The 17,286-nt window shown below is 41.5% G+C and overlaps 1 protein-coding gene across 2 annotated transcripts in view; it reads right to left on the bottom strand.

The window, feature by feature from the left end:
* Positions 1-12,654, bottom strand: part of CDH11 (cadherin 11) — a 143,242-nt gene extending 130,588 nt beyond the window's left edge. The window contains exon 1 of one of the 2 annotated variants that reach the window (XM_034425374.3): positions 11,574-12,654. The gene's annotated coding sequence lies outside the window, so the exon portion shown is untranslated. Of the gene's footprint in view, positions 1-11,284; positions 11,419-11,573 lie in introns of those variants that run through there. The other variant, XM_087877104.1, reaches the window with a different exon arrangement.
* Positions 12,655-17,286: the final 4,632 nt, after the last annotated feature.

The raw sequence follows: 17,286 nt of genomic DNA, 5'->3' as shown, positions 1-17,286 counted from the left end.
AATGGATGAAAACTAATCAAAGAGAGAAGCAACCTAGAACTATGATGACATTTCCTGATAGGGAGAACAATTAATCAATGGAACAGCTTAACTTCAGAAGTTGTGGTGCTTCATCACTGGAGGCTTTTAAGAAGAGGTTGGAAAGTCACTTGTCTCGAATGGTATAGGATCTCCTGCTTGAGCAGGAGATCCTCCAAGGTCCCTTCCAACTCTGTTATTAGTTAAATACTGTTAAATTTCAGTCTACTAAATTAAATCATTCATACAACCTATCAAACCCAGACCAGCTAACAAATGGTTCCAGTCACAGAGCAAACTACGTTTAACAAACTAGATCATGATTTAACATAATAGTTTGCTTTATGTAACATGTGAAGACAAGAAAATTATAAATTACCTAATAAAAGTAAAGATAAAGATTTTCCTTGTCCAGTTGAGTCCAACTCTAGAAGGTGGTACTCATCCCCGTTACCTAATTACCAAATAGCATTTTTAATAGCAATAGCACTTAGGCTTGTATACTGCTTCACAGTGCTTTATATAGCCCTCTCTAAGTTTACAGTGGGTCAGTGGCTAAGACACTGAGCTTGTTGATCAAAAGGTTGGCAGTTCAGCGGTTCAAATCCTTAGTGCCAAGTAACGGGCTAAGCTCCTGTTACTTGTCCTAGCTTCTGCCAACCTAGCAGTTCGAAAGCATGTAAAATGCAAGTAGAAAAATAGGGACCACCTTTGATGGGAAGGTCACAGAGTTCAGTGTGCCTTTGACATTGAGTCATGCTGGCCACATGACCACAGAGATGTCTTCGGACAGTGCTGGCTCTTCGGCTTTGAAACGGAGATGAGCACCGCCCCCTAAAGTTGGGAATGACTAACACATATGTGCGAGGGGAACCTTTACCTTTAAGTTTACAGAGTCAGCTTATTGCCCCCAACAATCTGGGTCTCATTTTACAGACCTCGGAAGGATGGAAGGCTGAGTCAACCTTGAGCCTATTGTAATTTATTTAGGTAATTTTGAAATTACCTAATACCATTTTGGTTTACCGTAATATGAATTTGCATCACAGTTATAGCTTATATGCAAAGCAATGGCACCCATTTCTGACAATTAATCTAAACATAAAATACTTGTTGAATACTTGTGATATGTTGAAGACAAATCACCTATCCGGGTTTAAACCAGGTTAAAATATTGTTGCCCTGGACTGAAATATCTTATACAGATATCCAGGTTGATGATTTTAAGAGCATGGTAGATCTGTTAGTGTACAAAGTAAGAAATGCACAAGAAGAGAGAATCTTGGAGCATGGCATTAAATGGGAAAGCAGCTGTGTTCCAGATGTTGCTTGCTATCTTCTATCTTGTCATCCCTGGGGCTTTCTGGAATTTTTTTAAAAAATCTGGAACTTTACAGTTGCTGCCTTAAGTTTCAGGCGACCCACTTTATCAGTTGTTTATCTGTGTTTTGCATTTCTCGTTTTGTTTTCTATTTCATTTTGCTGCGAGCATCTGACTGTCAGTTAGCTCTGTGGCCAACAAAAGTTTCTTAGGTAATGAATATGCTGTTTTCTAAGATTCTGTTACTTTTTGCTTTTTTTCCAGGGGTAGCAAATCTCTTAGAAGTATTGTTGCAAAGATGATATCAGAAATTACTTTGAACAATATAACTTCTCCAACATAAACTGCTTTGATACTTAATTTTTTACTGGGGTGAAAGTGTATGTTTGTGTGTAGGTGTCTTTGTGTGTGAGTGACACAAGGAGAGAGTTTCAAAAAAATTTACTACCAGTTCTGGGGGTGTGGCTTGGTGGGCGTGGCAGGGGAAGGTTACTGTAAAATCTCCATTCCCACCCCGCTCCAGGGGAAGGATTCTGCAAAATCCCCTTTCCTCCTGATCAGCTAGGAGTTGGGAGGCAGAGAATAGATGGGGGCGGGGCCAGTCAGAATTTTTACTACCGGTTCTCCGAACTACTCAAAATTTCTGCTACTGGTTCTCCGAACTACTCAAAATTTCTGCTACCAGTTCTCCAGAACTGGTCAGAACCTGCTGAAACCCACCTCTGACATATTTGTGTGTGTCTACATGTACACACACATTTTTATCCACCTAAGAAATAGGGAGAACATTGATATTTCAGATAATTTAAATACCAAAGATCTGATTACATTTTAAATTATCCCCATGCTTATAAAATATTGGTTCCTGAAATACAACTCACATGATGCATTTATTTTTCAAGAGACATCTTTCTGAGATGTCATTAACATATAATAAAATTGTGTCTGCTAATAATCACAAGGTTGGACCCAATCTTATGCTAAAACCAGACCTTTTAAAACAAAAGGAGGACCCAGATTATAGGGGCAATAAGGTGACTTTGTATAAATATACAAAAGTATGAAGGCTTTTGCTTAACACATTGTAAACCGCCCTGAGTCTCCGGAGAAGGGCGGCATATAAATCAAATTTTTAAAAAAGGAACAAATTAGCTATGATTTCTGCACATCTAATGGCTTTCAATGGGTCTGCTTGAAATAGGACCAAACCAGAATCTAGCCGATTGGCACAATCCATACATTGCACTAAGCTCTGAATTGATTTAATCATGGTTTGTTGGTTAGGTCTGCTTTACTCTAAGCCATAAATCATGGTTAAATAACTTCTTATGATTTAACATAATGTGCAGGTGTTACCAGCTACCCGATATGTCCACGTGCAGCTAAACAGAAGCTTTCTCTCCTTATTCTGACTTCTTTTCATATTCTTACACTTACCCTCATTCAGCAATCTTGCAGATATTGCATTTGCTCCATTGAACTGAATGAGAAAATTCACAAGTGTGGGAAGTTAATCTGAATATTTGGTTTGCACACGGAGGAACAAATGGAAATGTTAGTTCAAAAACCATGTTATTATTTGTATGCTGAATATTATTATGTGCAATTTAGAGATTAGGTTTCTAATTACATTTCCATGGAGGAAAACACCCCTCCATATTTAAACTTGTCACATTATTGCTGATGTCTTCTCACTTGAACCTAGGAAATAGCAGCATCGTATTAATATCTCATATTGATATCTAGTGTTAATATCTAGTGTTAATATCTAGTATTAATATCTAGTGGGATGCGGTGGCTCAGTAGCTAAGACACTGAGCTTGTCAATCGAAAGGTCAGCAGTTCAGCGGTTCGAATCCCTAGTGCTGTGTAATGGGGTGAGCTCCTGTTACTTGTCCCAGCTTCTGCCAACCTAGCAGTTCAAAAGCACATAAAAAATGCAAGTAGAAAAAAAGTGACCATCTTTGGTGGGAAGGTAACAGCGTTCCGTGCGCCTTTGGCATTTAGTCATGTCAACCACATAACCACGGAGACGTCTTCGGACAGCGCTGGTTCTTCAGCTTTGAAATGGAGATGAGCACCATCCCCTATAGTCGGGAATGGCAGTGATTCACTTAACAACTGTGGCAAGAAAGAAAGGTCGTAAAATGGGGCAAAAACTCCCTTAACAACTGTTTTTGCTTAGCACCAGAAATGTTGGGCTCAATTGCGCTCGTAAGTCGAGGACTACCTGCAATAGAAAAACTTTCCTTTTTTTTCATCCAACAATTAGATCTTCTAAATTAGATATAAGCTTATTTATTTATTTATTTATTTATTTATTGGTTCGATTTATATGCCGCCCTTTTCTGGAGACTCAGGGCGGTTTACATTGCATTAAGCAATAGCCTTCATACTTTTGTATATACCTGCTTAGTAGGGCTTTTTGGCCCCCACAAGTGGTGTTCTTTTTTATATAAAGTCAGCTTATTGCCCCCACAAACCGGGTCCTCATTTTACCTACCTCGAAAGGATGGAAGGCTGAGTCAACCTTGAGCCTGGTGAGATTTGAACTTGCAGTAATTGCAGGCAGCTGGTGTTACTTAACAGTGCTTTAGTCTGCTGCGCCACCAAGGCTCTTAACAACTTAAAGTTAATATCAATGAAGATTAATACTTCGTAAAAGCAGGTGTAGTTTTTTAATTTCTATTTGGACATCATGCACATACAAGAACACCACTGCATAGTATTCGGTGGGAAGGTGTACTTTTCCTGACATGACTTCACCTCCCTGCCCCAGAAGAAAATGCATAAAAATCTATCTTATTCTGCTTTTCAGTAGAAGAATCTGACACTGAACCACATTCTCAACCAAGCACACTAACCCCTTTTTGTTGCTGCTCTGCTAAACAAATAATTCCCTCACCACTGTCAAACTAGTTACTAAGTCTGCATTACTATTAATCTTCTCATCGTTCCTATCACCCATCTCCTCCCACTTATGACTGTATGGCTGTAACCTTATTGCTGGTATCCTTAAGATTTATATTGACTGTTTCCCTATGACTATCATTAAGTGTTCTACCTTATGATTCTTGATGAATATATCTTTTCTTTTATGTACATTGAGGGCGTATGCACCAAGACAAATTCTTTGTGTGTCCAATCACACTTGGCCAATAAAGAATTCTACTCTATTCTATTCTGTGCGAAGCTGTTTTCATCCCATAATGACTATGAGCCTCCCCCCAAAAGCAGCACCATATAATTTCATTGAAACCTTTTCTGAACCATGCTCCTATAATCCATAAAGATTGATTGCTACTACAGAAATGGAATATCCCTTCCAATATAATTAAAGAACTCAATTAACCCTCTTTCATATTCTGAAAGTATTTATACTGGAGCAGGGTGGGGGTGGGGAATACAATAAATTCCCCCTCAACCTGCTGCTACTTCTATATATATAAAAAATTCTTAACATTCAACACAGTCCAACAGTCCGATCTACGATCCTGGATTAGGCATGGACAGATTGTGTGATTTCTCATTAGCTTTTTCCTTCCAAGGAATTCTTTAACTCAATGTTATTTAAGGAGTAAATTCCAAAGAAATATAACTGTGTGTGAAAGTTATATGATGGTTGCAATGTTTTGGGGTCATGTGATCCCCTTTTGTGATTGTCTGACAAGCAACGTCAATGGGGAAAATGACTTCACTTAATCGTGTTACTAACTTAACAACTTCAGCAATCCACTTAACAACTGTGGCAAGAAATATCATAAAATGGGGGGAAAAAAACTCACTTCACAAAATGTCTCACTTAGCAACAGAAGTTTTGGGCTCAATTGTCCTAACTATTGAAAAACCTCAGGAACCACTCCAAATAATGCTAGAAGTATTCCAATAAAAACTTCTAGCAGTTCAGTCTAGGATTCCAATAAATAGAACTTTTCAACTAAAAAAAACCTCACAAAACCCACCAAAAATGTCTATACGTCATTCTTCTGTGTAGAAGAAGCATGACCTGGAAACACATCCTATCAATATTAGTTTAAAGGTTTGCTTTAAAACTTACAAAGCCTTGTATTCATCCCCCAAACAGATGGTCTACATAAAAGCTATTAAGTATAAGAGGAAAAAGTAATAATCTAATCATTAATGCAATTCCTACAACTATTTCAATGAACTAAAGAAAGAAAGAAAATGAAATTTTCAAATGCCTGGATAGATGATAGATAGATAGATAGATAGATAGATAGATAGATAGATAGATAGATAAGAGAGAGAGAGAGAGAGAGAGAGAGAGAGAGAGAGAGAGAGAGAGAGAGAGGGACCCAGACCCAGACCCAGACCCATAGATAGATAGATAGAGGGATAGAGATAGAGACACAAAGAGAGAGAGAGAGACCCAGGGATAGAGAGAGAGAGAGTGAGAGAGAGAGAGAGAGAGAGTCTTTAATCTGATGCCAAGAAGGTCTCAGGAAAGGCATTTGATACACATTATTATTATGAATAAATCAGCATCCTCAGAACCCCTGGCGGGTTTTGTTACAGAAATTCATATTAAAACAAAAAAATGCCAGGGGAATATTATATTTGGTTAGAACTATTCAAGTCATCGTGGAGGATGAACATTTCTGAAATGTATCCATTAGTAGTCGAAATACTAGGAATAAGCTCATTCTTCTAAATCTTCCATTATTCTATTTTCCAACATGTGAAGATATGGCCAAAGGCTTCTCACAAAATTAAGAAAGAGAAAGAAAATACTCTCTATGTTCAAGTGTCTTGGCATGATAAATTCTTAACACAAAGTTCTCAGTCAAGTATATAATGCTATCATTAAACTGTGGTTTATTATTTGGTACTCTGATAGAAACTCTTATTAAAATTACAGCAAGACGGCCCAGAAAAATAGCAGTAGCAAACCATTTTCCCCTTCATATTCTCTTAACTTTCTGTTCTTCTTGTAGACCTTTCAGGCTACGTAGTGAAATATTTGCAACAAGAGAAGAAGCTTTGGGGCCTAACCATTCAACCTGAGCTTTATTTATTCTCCATTATTGGACTTCCACCTAGAAAGACTATATAGATATGTGTCCATGAAATCATCAAAAAACAAGCTCAAAAATCAATTTAATCACAACAACTGGCTTCACTTACCATGGAAGAGCCAAACAAATCAATCACATCAGGATTGAACATGATGGCTTGGATTATGCGGCATGTAGAGACGAGAGCTTAATTTGAAAAAGGGCTCAATGAGAAATTACCATTTCATTCTTATCTTGGCACGTTGTGCAAAGGCAGCATGGAGGCTGAGGATCATTTATTCTCGAGCAGATGTTCTCGATTGGAACTGGAGCTAGTCAAAGGTCAGTTCCTGATTTCCAACACCGATTGAGCACAACATTTCTGTTTTTAAGTGAGACAGTTGTTATGTGAATTTTGCTCCATTGTACGACCTTTCTTGCCACTTGTTAACTGAATCACTGCCTTTGTTAACCTAGTAACACACTTGTTAAGTGAACCTGGCTTCCCCATTGACTTTGCTTGTCAGAAGGTCCAAAAGGGGATCCCCATAACCCTGGGACATTGCAACCGTCATAAATATGAGCCAGTTGCCAAACATCTGAATTTTGATCACATGACCATGGAGATGTTGCAAGGGCCATAAGCGTGAAAAATGTTCGTAAGTCTTTTTTTTTTTTTTCAGTGCTGTTCCAACTTCAAATGGTCACTAAACGAGTTGTGGTAGGTCGAGGACGACCTGTCCTCCATTCCTCAGCCACACCAGGCTATCAAAATCTCACAAGTTCGTTGAAAACTCTTGAGGGTGGAGTAAAGCAAGTCCAAAAGTAATGCTAGAAAGACGGAGGAGTAAGATGTTCGTCCTGACAAACTGCCTGAGCATTAGTCTCAACCACAACACGATTCTATTCGGTCGCCCCTGAGAGGGCAAACAATACCAGTGGTAACAAAACAGTTTTTCACACTGGCCTAAAATGCTGACAGGCTGAGAGTTGAGCTAGAAAAGAATGCCAGCGCCCTCTGGCGATCGCAAACTCCGGCTGTTTAAAAAAAAAGAAAATTATGACTGAAGGTAGACCGAAGTATAGATTTCTTGCTAACACAGCTTAAAGGCATGAAAGCATAAAGAATGTTTTACCAAGAAATGAGAGCCTTTATTAAAACAAACACAGGAACGGTACAATAACAAGAGCTGATGCAATCATCTGGTATTATAAAACTGTGGCCCTTTCCAAGTTTACTGTTACTTAAAAGATTCTAACTTAAAAGACAATAATAATGACTTTGTCAACTTGAAGCCAACACAAAATACTTTTAGGCTGGGTTATTTATTGACCGATGCCATATAACCACGCACAGGAGACAGGGGCTTAAAAAGTCAACTAAAAATGAGAAGATTACAGAGTGCTGGGGATATAAATTAATGCGGCGTATTCAACGTGTTCCTTTCCAACGAATATTTCTAACTTCAATATAGCATCTTATTATCAGTCAACAAACTAGAAGCATCACTCCTAATTAAACATCCCGAGGCTCACTTAGAATTCCATGGACGCCCACAAGAAATGTTCATAGAAGCTGTGAGATAGATAGGTTGAAAAGCAGAGAAGCTAAACAGCTCACGGATACACACATACATACATACATACATAGCTGTCATTGAGAATTGACCAATCAACCAATCATCAATCACTCCATTGGTTGTTTTCCTCAGTTCCATGACCAATTAAGAAGGCCCAAAGTTGTTGAGCCAGTCTCCCAGAAACAAGCTACGTATCAGAAAATGATTCCCCCCCCCAAATTTATTAGAAGCAATAACGGGCACACGCATTCCAGAAACCCTTTGCATTTCTACAAAAACATATTGTTCCAATCCATGTTCTTTCTAAAAGATCCCAAATAGACAAAAGGGCAAGATGTTCTGCTTGATAGCTAGCTATGCATAAAAAAGAAAACCTTTCTCTGAATCACTTCTCCTGTTTTTTATTACTTTAATCTAAATACAAATCTTTAATTAGCGGGAAGGAATAGATAGATAGATAGATAGATAGATAGATAGATAGATAGATAGATAGATAGATAGATAGATAGATATAGAGATAGATAGATAGATAGATAGATAGATAGATAGATAGATAGATAGATAGATAGATAGATAGATAGATAGATACAGTACTAATTATACTTGGCCAGATTAATACATGTATGCATTTGCTTGAGTATAACAAGAAAGAATTATGTATGGTTGAATTTCTTTGTTTACCCTCCTTGGATCCATATGCAATTACTTGATGGTAAACATACATTTTGTCAGGTCACCTCTATCTGCAGTGGTTCTTGCCCTGCCCTCAATAAGAAATTACCCGTCATAATTTTGATTAAATTCTTATCGTTTCCCGGAGCATTGGTGCTGATTGTAGCAGTTCGTTGCGCTAATGAATTTAGCCAAATGTGCAAACTTTTGAGCATTTCTGCAAAGTCAGGCCTGAATGAGGAATGTATAAATAGTGTTTCCACGTCATCCTATTCCTCTGGTTGCACTATCGGAATGGGGAGTTTTAAATAGAAATTCTATAATGCAGAATTGGAACCGCCGCACATTAATCAAAGACGGCAAGGGGAGCTTCGTTGGCATTGGCGAGGAGCGTCTTGTTTTTGTTTTTAAGTTTGCAGACCCATCTTCTCCTCTTCTTTCAGGCTGCAGTGAGGTCAGCCGCTTTGCAACTGCACTCCCACAAATATTTTCTGGGGGCTGAGACATGCCATTTTAAAATGTGCTGAAGCAGCCCTAACGAGGGTCACAATCTGCAGGTTTTGCCTGCATTCAAATTTCACCTCTATTTTATTATCTCTTTTGCTAGCCCTGGATTGTGCTGAAGCCCAGCTACCCAATGCAGCATGTAACAAAATAGTTCCACATCCATCCCTTCGTGACATTTTCCCAGTCCCTTCTTCCACAGATAGAAAAAGTAAATAAGAACTGCAGATATAGTTCTCACCAGAACAACTCTTTAGGTTTAATTGTCACACAAAAGCTGAACTCTTTGGCAAATATTAACTGAAGAGCATCATATATTATCTAAGAAGGATGGTATATTTTTCGAACAGTAATGGTAGTGCTAGGGGGATAAAGTGTGTGGAGGGGAGGAGGAGTTGGAAGGGGAGAAGGAAGAGGAGGAGGAGGAGGAGGAGGAGGAGGAGGAGGAGGAGGAGAAGAGGAGGAGGAGGAGGAGGAGGAGGAGGAGGAGGAGGAGGAGGAGGAGGAGGAGGAGGAGGAGGAGGAGGAGACAACAACAAAACAAAACGAGGACAGTCAATGCTTTCAAGCTTCATGACTCTGTCTACATCTGCAAAAACCCTCTGACTTGAGTATCTCTCTTTTATGACCCTAAGTGATAAAAAAAATATATTAATTTCTTAACCCTTACTTAGTGGCCCACGAAATGCTCATTGTGCCATTTCCAAAAATGAACACAAAAGTTCCTGAGAACGTAAAAGCAGAGCGGAGAAAACTGCTTTCTCCTATTTGGAAGTTAAAAGTAGCTTTTTGAAAAGAGTGACCTGATTTTCTTAAAAAAAGCATGCCTTTGTGTCTTCGATGGGCAAATGCCCCTACCACTTAGTTGCAGCATTCTCTTTTCAACACCCCCCCCCCGCCAAATAAAAGTATAAAAAGGGGAATTCTCCTCCTCCCCACCTCCCATCTTCTTCTTCCATCCAATCTCTCTCTCTCCCCCCCCCCAACCCCACCAACTAGCTTCTCCTTTCCGCTCAGCGCCCAGTGAAATAAATATTTAAAGGCACCGATGATCCATGGGCATCGCTCCAAAAGGTAAAGTTGTTCTCCTGATGATGTCAGATTGCAAGATGGGGGGAGGAGGGGGGGCTCTTGAGGGCCTCCCAGGAAAAGGACCGTTATGCAGAAGGGAACCAAACGTCTTTCTAAGCCAGCTTTCTTTCCACCTTCGGCCGTGGCTCAGATTTCCTAAAGATCAGCCAAAGGGTATAACGATTTTCCGACCAAAGCCACAGAGAGAGAGGGGGGAGGAGGCGGTTGGGAGCAAGGATGGAGCCGTTGGCCAAACCAGAATAAAAGTCTCTCTGATGGATGGGGGGCGGGAGGGGGGAATCTCCCGAATCCCGGTTTGGAAAACGTCTGGCCGCTTTCCCGTCTCCCCTTCACACGTATCTACACGGAGAATATTTGGAATGGAAGCATTTCCTATTGAGATTCTCCCCCCCCCACACACACACATAAGAAGAGACCGCGGAGTGGAACCACTTTCTTTCCTACTGGCTTGCTCTTCATCGGAACGCGCAGTCGGTCTCGACTGGGCTTCGCAAAGGCGCCGCCGGAGATTCAAGAGCTGCGCGCGCGAGGAGCCGCGCGCTCACACGCGCGCACAGACACACGGCGCGCGCGCCCGGCAAAAAAACCCAAAAAAAAAAAAAAACCGGCGGAATCGAGAACTTAAAAAAGATGGGCTTTGTAGTCCCCAAACGGGGAAGGGCGGGGATTGGAGCAACCCGAGAGAGAGCTCGAGATGCCTTCGGTGCCACGCACGCACATCCCTTTTCAATCCATCTCTGGATTGTTGCGCCGATTTAGATGGTCTTCAACCTCTTAAGCTCCGCTAGCCCCGTTCGGCCAATTATGGTCGCGCGGGTGCCAAAATCAAGGAACGAAATAAAGAAATCTCACTTTAACACAAACACACACAGAGAGAGAGATACACGAACAGAGAGGAAAGGGGGACTGCGAGCCCCCAACGCCCCCTTCCCAGGAGGCTTCAATTTCAGCCTCCGAGTCTGCCCTGCGCCTATTTAATTTCTCTCCAGCCCTTTTCGCTTGGTGACCCCCCCACCCTTCCCTTTAAGCTCCGTGTCGGGCTACAAGGCACTTTCCAGCCCCCCAAGCTTCCCGCACCCCACCCCGCTTCTCTCCCTGCTCCTCCCGACGTCCTTGATGGCCGGGGCGAACCCCAAAGCTCTGGTCCAACTCCTTCCGCAGCATCCTTCTGCCCCGTCGGCTGGAAGAGCAGCAGACTTCCCCCCTCTTCATCCCCAGTCTCTCTCTCTCTCTCTCTCTCTCTCTCTCTCTCTCTCTCTCTCCTCTTCCTTTCCAAACCCGTCTCAAAGGAACCTAGAATTTAAGAAACAACCCCCCCTTCCCCAGAAATTTAGCGGGGGCCCCGAGGGCCGGTGGGAAGGCAGCCCTTACCTGGAAATCTGGCGGCCCCCAGATCCTCTCCGGATCACCTCTGGAGAAAGGCGAGCAGACGAGTCCCATTCACAAGTAGAGGCGCAGTGTCTGCTGGTTCGCTCGCTCTCCAGCCTATTCCACTCCGCTGGCAACGCGGCTGAATGAGGCTCGGAGCTAGTGGAAGGAGCGAGAGAGAGAGAGCGCTTCGGGGGGGGGGAGGAGAGGAGGGAGGCACAGGGGGAGGGGGAAGAGGGGGAGAGGAAAAAGGAGAAGGCTGGAGGCTCGGCTTGGGCTGCTTCTGCCGGGAAGAGCTGGGGTAACCTCAACGCTTCCCCCTCTCCTTTCCTTTTTCGTGGGGTGCCTGCCTCTCTTTCCCCCTCGTTTGCCTTTTTTTGCAAGGCAGATTTGACTGGAGAAAAAGCAATAAGGAAGGAGCAGATCACAGCCCTTGTCCCAGGCATTGTGGGGTCTCTAACACACTCTCAAGGCTTAGTCCTTTCCATTTCTGGTGGGTACCCTCTTCCAATTCAGACATCTTTCTTTCTTTCTTTCTTTTTCCCTCCTTTCTTTCCAAACTCTAAACCTCCTTCTTTGTAAAGGATGGCTGCTAAAATTCATCCTGTGCCTCCCACCCACCATTGAGAGAGAAGGTTATTATCTTGTTGGATGCAACATTTCAAAATAGGAAAGTGGTCGCTCGGCCTTCTCAGAACCAATCTTCATCTGAGGAAGAGGATGAGAAGCACAGCCAGAAAAGGCCGGCTGATTTTGGGCAGTTTCTAGCCCTGGAATCATAGCAAAAAATAAAATATCTGTAATTCCTGACTTTTCACACCCAGATTCTTAGCCTGATCTGAAGATTCAGTAACCTCAACCAGGTGGTAGAGGGATGGAAGAAAGGGAAAAGGAGAGGAAGAAAGGGAGGGGAAATAAGAGTAGGAGAGAGGGTTAGAAAGGGAGGAAGAGGGGAGAAGTGGGGGAAAGGAAGGGAAAGGAGAGGAGGAAAGAAGAAAGTAGAAAAGGATAGAAGAAGGGAGGGAAGGGAAAGAGAGAAGAAGGAGAGGAAGGGTTGTTGTGAAATAAGGGAGATGGAATGGTAGAAGAGCAACCCCGAGTACACCCAAATTTTTATAGGATGAAGAATGAACCAATATGGAAGTTAAAAGATAATACTATATGTATGATTAATAATGGATAAGAAACTTTACATTTAAGTATGTTTATGAGAAATAAAAATTTTAAAAAAATTTCAAAAAAAAAAAGCCATGAGAGCATCTTTGGTACAACATAAACATGCACATGAAACTGAAATACTTTGCCCACCTAACGAGAAGGAAGGACTCACTGGAGAAGAGCCTAATGCTGGGAAAGATTGAGGGCAAAAGAAGAAGGGGACAACAGAGAACGAGGTGGCTGGATGGAGTCACTGAAGCAGTCGGCATGAGCTTAAATGGACTCCAGGGGATGGTAGAGGACAGGAAGGCCTGGAGGAACATTGTCCATGGGGTCACAATGGGTCGGACACAACTTCGCAACTAACAACAACAAACACGCAAAAAGCAGAAAGGCAGGGAGATATCTGGGTTACTTGGAAGAGCCCTAAGACCTTACGCTCTTATGAGAAAAATGGACCATTCGAGGCTCTAGGCAGACTCCCAGATAGCCCACATTCTGCAACTGGCTATAGCCAACACCATGCAGCTATGAGGACTGTCTAAAGTCTACCTGTTGGCACTCAAGGGTTAGAACAACTTTTGAGACAGCTTGTGCCACCATCTGTGCCTTCCTTCCGAGACCTGCCTAACTACCCTTAAATCCTGACTGTTGCCTGAAGCTGTCAGATCTAAATGTTCTACCTTTCCTACTGGAATTCTGGCATATAGGACTTTATCCCTGAACCAAACTGTAGAGCCACTGCTCTGTCTGGCCGTTTTCTGGTGAATTCCTCTTGTGAATACTGACTTTGAACTCTGTGACTACATTGTGAAACTTTTAGGGGGGGGGGGTGGATGAACAAGCATAAAAACAGGATAAGAGCCAGTTTGGTCTAGTCTTAGTGGTTAAGGCACCAAGCTAGAAAGCCAGGAGACTGTGAGTTCTAATTCAGTCTTAGCCACGAAAGGCACAGCGTACTAGAAGGAGGAAGATGTGTGTGTTGGAGATGTTAACCACCTGGAGTTACAAACAAACAAACAAACAAACAAACAAACAAACAAACAAATAAACCAACCTACCTACCTACCTACCTACCTACCTACCAACCAACCAACCAAGCAACCAAGCAACCAACCATCCATCCATCCATCCATCCATCCATCCAACGAACCAACCAACCAACCATCCAACCAACCAACCAACCAACCAACCAACCAACCATCCAACCAATCATCCAACCAACCAACCATCCAACCAACCAACCAACCAACCAACCATCCAAGGCAATCTTTCTTCCCTTTATAAAACATTATTTATTCAGAAGGAGTTTTTATGACATAGTGATGATGATGATGATGATGATGATGATGATGATGATGATGATATCAATATCAATTCAGTCTTGACTTTTCAGTCAGGCTCTTGGAAATTCTTTGGTCTCTCCACATCTTCCTATTTTGCACTACTTGACATAGGGATTCAACCTTTTAAAGTGTGAAGGATTAAAGAGACTAACCGTATGACCATCAGCTGGTGATCCAATCTGTTCCTGATCTGTATTCTTTACAATTGCCGATAACAGAATTACATTTGAATGGTGTCTATGCATTTTAAGATCATTAAGAGCCATGATGGCACAGTGGTTAGAACGCAGTATTGCAGGCTAATTCTGCTGCCTGCTGCCTGCCTGCAGTTCAGACAGTTTGAGTCCCACTGGATCAAGGTTGACTCGGCCTTCCATCCTTCCGAGGTCAGTAAAATGAGGAGCCAGATTGCTGGCGGCAATGCTGACTCTGTAAACTGCTTAGAGAGGGCTGTAAAGCACCGTGAAGCAGTATATAAGTGCTATTGCTATTGCTATTAAACCAGTGCATTGGGTATAAAATAAAGTTAGGCTTTTCTCAGTGGTAGATCTGTATTGTTGAGAGGCTTGTTGCTTTGTTTTTAATATAATGAATACATGGTCCTGTTACATAAAAATCTCAAGGGAAAGAGCGACTGGGAGAATGGTACCAAGAACAATAAGAGGACAACTGGTCTCTATCTATCTATCTATCTATCTATCTATCTATCTATCTATCTATCTATCTATCTATCATCTATCTTTTTATTTATCATCTATCTATCTATCATCTATCTATCATCTATTTATTTATTTATCATCTATCTTTTTATTTATCATCTATCTTTTTATTTATCATCTATCTATTTATCTATCTCTCTTCTATCTATCTATCATCTATCTATTTATTTATCATCTCTTTTTATTTATCATCTATCTATCTCTATCATCTATTTATATCTATCTTTTTATTTATCATCTATCATTTATCATCTATCTATCTATCTATCTATCTATCTATCATCTATCAGTCTTCTATCTATCTTCTATCTATATATCTGTCTGTCTGTCTGTCTGTCTGTCTGTCTGTCTGTCTGTCTGTCTGTCTGTCTATCTATCTATCTATCTATCTATCTAATTTATGTAACTGCCCATGTCATGAGACATTCCTTAGCTCTTAGTTTTTAGATTATTTTATAGGAGAAGAACAGGCAGAGCCCAGGAGCGGAGTTAAGCTAGTCATCAGCCTAGAGTCGTTATGTTTCCACAAATGGTCTTTGTCTAACCCTTCTTGAATTCCATTGACCCTTATCTACCACCAATTAATCACTGAACATTAGTTGACTAGATTCTTGTGCAGAGGCTTGAGCAATACATCTTCTTAATTGCAATTTAACATATGATCCTGATTCATTGTGTCTGTCACTTTTGATATATATTTACGAGGACAGGGGTCTGAAAAGCAGAGTCCATTGAGACTGAAATAATCCAATCTTGGAATGAGTTATTCTGGGTGGGTCAGAAGTTACCTGCCCTCAAACTGAACCATTTTGGCCTTTGCTCTGAGGCAGGACTGGCCTACTTTGAGATTAGACCATTTCGAATACCCTCCAAAGGACCCCATTGGAAAGCAAACTTGGAATGTTCAGAACTTAAAATATTGTGCATGCTTTCAGAGATGTGATATGTCTACAATAAGCCATTCTGCCTCACCTTGCCTAATGCCCAAATCTGACCATTTGATATGTGATCAATTATCCCTATCTAAAAATAGCATTTCCCATTCAGCCATGCAGAGTGACACATTGAAAAAATGATGATACAAGTATCCCTGATATTAAAGTCCCCCCAAGTTCGTTAGTTCATTAGTTCGTTAGTCTCTCTCTCCCTCCCTCTCTCCCTCTCCCTCTCTCTCTCTCTCTCTCTCTCTCTCTCTCTCTCTCTCTCTCTGTGTGTGTGTGTGTGTGTGTGTGTGTGTGTCCGTCCGTCCGTCCGTCCGTCCTGGAGTCCATGTTGACTCTGGGCAACTGCTTGAATAAGTCCCATTTTCTTAATAAGATTTCAGAAGTGGCTTGCCATTGTCTTCTTCCTAGGGCTGAGACAGAGTGAATGGCTCAAGGTCACCCAGCTGACTTAGTGCCTAAAGTGGAATTAGGAGACATGATCTCCCAGTTTCTGACATCATGCTTAACCATGAGATCAAACTGACCCTCAAATCATCCCTTAATCCAAAATAATGGTTCCAGCGGCCCTGATACCAAACACCAAAGATTATAGCAGTGGTATTTGAATAATCAATGCCTGTACAGACCAAGCAGAAAGTGCAGAAAATGAAAATTAGAGAGTTGAGTCAACTCTTAAGAAAAAAAAAATCCCTAATACCACGCCATTCTATTTATAGACGAATAGAGTACTACAAGGCATGCCGCTTAAGATATGGAAGCATCAGGTGAGCATCTCTGATGAATTTCATCCTACCCTGCAGACTCTGCATGGAGTAAGGTTCCTTTTGACCATCGTGCTACGAATCTAAGAGATGATGACCTGATAAGCATGAAAAATAAGCAGGTTTACACTTCTTCTTTTGCAGAGCTACAGGGCATACATTGATTCATTGTATTACCATTTCACAACTACTTTCCTGAATTAAAGAAGAGTAGGAGAAGAAAAAAAGACAAAGTCTGGAATACTGCAGGGCAATGCTCTGGATCAAAGGGTAGCAGAAGAATAGAGATGTAGCTTTGCACAATAAATGTCTCCTCTCAACTATAGGGATCCTCAAACAATGTGCATCCAGCATAGCAACACAAGAAACACCTCCTACACCCATTGTATGCATGGAATAAGCTATAAACTAGTTACAACGGGCTAACTCAGGGGTACAGGACAATCCAGGTCCATCCACCCGTGTCTTCCATCGTTTTGCACACTGTTGCTGTTCCCTCACCTCCCCAATACAGAGGTAATCCTCAATGTACAATCACGGTTGGGAACAGAATTTCCGTTGCTAAACAAAACGATTGTTAAGTGAGCCGCACCCACTTTTACAGCCTCTTTTGCCACGGTTGCTAAGCACATCATTGCAGTTGAAGCAAATCACTCTGTTATTATAGCAGATCTGACTTCCCTGGTCGGAAGCCAGCTAGGAAGTTTGCAAATGGCAATCACATGACCCCAGGACGCTGCAGCTGTCATAAATATACGCTGGTTGTCAAGCGGCTGAATTTTGATCAT

Source organism: Pantherophis guttatus, chromosome 11 (assembly GCF_059756535.1).
Source record: "Pantherophis guttatus breed Tessera chromosome 11, ASM5975653v1, whole genome shotgun sequence".
Classification (NCBI taxonomy): domain Eukaryota; kingdom Metazoa; phylum Chordata; class Lepidosauria; order Squamata; family Colubridae; genus Pantherophis; species Pantherophis guttatus.
Note: the sequence above shows the minus strand (reverse complement) of the source record. Positions and strands in the feature narration are given on the sequence as shown.